This window comes from Gossypium hirsutum, chromosome D02 (assembly GCF_007990345.1).
Source record: "Gossypium hirsutum isolate 1008001.06 chromosome D02, Gossypium_hirsutum_v2.1, whole genome shotgun sequence".
NCBI classification, from domain to species: Eukaryota; Viridiplantae; Streptophyta; class Magnoliopsida; order Malvales; family Malvaceae; genus Gossypium; species Gossypium hirsutum.
Genome location: NC_053438.1, coordinates 16,534,559 through 16,536,604, shown reverse-complemented (window position 1 = coordinate 16,536,604; position 2,046 = coordinate 16,534,559). Strand labels below are relative to the sequence as shown.

Here is a 2,046-nt window from a genome sequence, read left to right as displayed (position 1 = left end):
TTCAACCCATGAGCTAATCTCATCGGATTGGAATTACATGATGAATTTTTATTTCCATTAATGATCTGATAATATCTTGACTAGATCTACTGTTTCATTCGATTTGCATTATTTTGAATGCATGCCTGAAGTCTCTAGACAAAGATGGATGTATGGTATGTTCACAAATTTAATTTAATTCTAAAAGGGTTAGATTAGTTGGGTTGTGATCGAATGATACAAGTGAGTACTTGAAAGAATATTCGTAGCTCTCTAGACATAGAGTTGCGCTCCGTACAATGTAAGGAAAAAACAATATTGGGTATCATCCTTGAAGCTTGTAGATATACAAAGCCTTAAGAATGGTAGCTTGAAGTCTGACTCTCAAAAGAAGCAGATTATTGTAGTTAGATTTTGAACAATAGACTGGTTAAAAATTTTCCATGGAATTATTGTGTTATAAGGGTGAAATTTGAGTAATTCCAACCTTCACATTCAATAGTGTTTTCCTCTCAACTTTGTCTCGTTATATTACAACAACATTTTAAGTTGGTTATCATATTTTAATATTGTATACGTGATTATCCTTTACAAAAGTTGATATTCTATTTTCTTTCTCCATAGCCTGATTCATATAATTCATAGTGATAACTTAACCACATTAGTCATAACTGATCCATGTAGAGACGATCTTACTTTCTACTTTATTACTTGATTCGACTTGTATACTTACACATTCGCATATTATTTCACATGTGACAAGTTTTTGGCGCCGTTGTTGGGGATTGAAAATTTGGTGAACTTTGGTTTGTTATACTAATTTAATTTTGTTATTTTTAGCTTATTGAGTTGCTTTTTTATTCTTTTTCAGGTTTGTTACTAGTATATGAGTAGATGTATTCCTAAGAATGAAGAGTATTATTCTGATCGTGAAATTGAGAGAACCTTAAGGAAAATGAGAAACGAATTGCGAGAGATGGCAAGGACTGGAAATGATCTTGATAGAGAAGATCCATTATGCCTGAATGGTAGGGATGTTGATATTCCTCGTGTGATAAATGATATAGATAGACCCATTAGAGAACATGTAGTGCCTATTTTGGATGATTTAAACCTAGATATTGTTAGGCCATAAATTCAAGCTCAATATTTTTAGTTGAAACTTGTGATGTTTCAAATGCTAAAAACAATAGGAAAATTTACCTACTAAAGATCCACAGCTGCACTTAAGACTCTTTTTGGAGGTCTGCGATTCATTCAGGCAACAAGGTGTTCCTGAAGATACCCTGAGACTCAAGTTATTTCCTTGTTCATTGCGAGATCTTGCCAGAGCATGGTTAAATGCTTTGCCGTCAAGAATGGTGGCATCTTAGAATGAACTTTGTCAAAGGTTTTTGTTGCGATATAACCCTCCAAACATGAATGCCAAGTTAAGGAAGGATATTACATCTTTTTAACAATCTGAGGATGAGACATTGTATAAAGTTTGGGAGAGATTCAAAGAATTACTTAGAAAATGCCCGATGCATGGTTTCCAACATTAGACACAGATGGAAATGTTTTACAATGGATTAAAAGCACATACAAGGAGGGTAGTTGATGCATCTGCCAATGGAACTTTGTTAGATTAATCATACAATGAGGCATATGAAGTTCTAAAAAGGATAACTAACAATGATTATCAATATCCGACTACAAAAGTGAGTACATTCAAAAGAGCTGTTGGAGCAATAGAGCTTGACATGGTCACCTTATTAATAGCACAGGTATCATCCCTAGCCAATATGATCAACATATTGAAAAGACCAATTGTAGTGTAGGAAATGAAAAACAGTCAAGCTAACATGTGTTAATTATAGGGAATATCATGTTTTTGATGGATGCCCATCGAACCTAGCCTCAGTATATTACATTGGAAATTTCAATCAAAACAATAATCCATATTCCAATACATATAATCCAGGGTGGAAACAACATCCCAACTTTAGCTGGAGTAATCAAATATTGGGAAATTCTAGTAAAGTTCAACATCATCTTCTTCATCGATGAAATCTTTGTTGAAGGAAT

General features: G+C 33.6%; 1 non-coding gene across 1 annotated transcript; it reads right to left on the bottom strand.

The window, feature by feature from the left end:
- Positions 1–1,406: 1,406 nt before the first annotated feature.
- LOC121215165 (small nucleolar RNA R71) lies at positions 1,407–1,513 on the bottom strand. The gene has a single exon (XR_005910894.1). It is a non-coding gene; the product is annotated as a small nucleolar RNA R71 (small nucleolar RNA).
- Between the last annotated feature and the right edge of the window lie 533 nt (positions 1,514–2,046).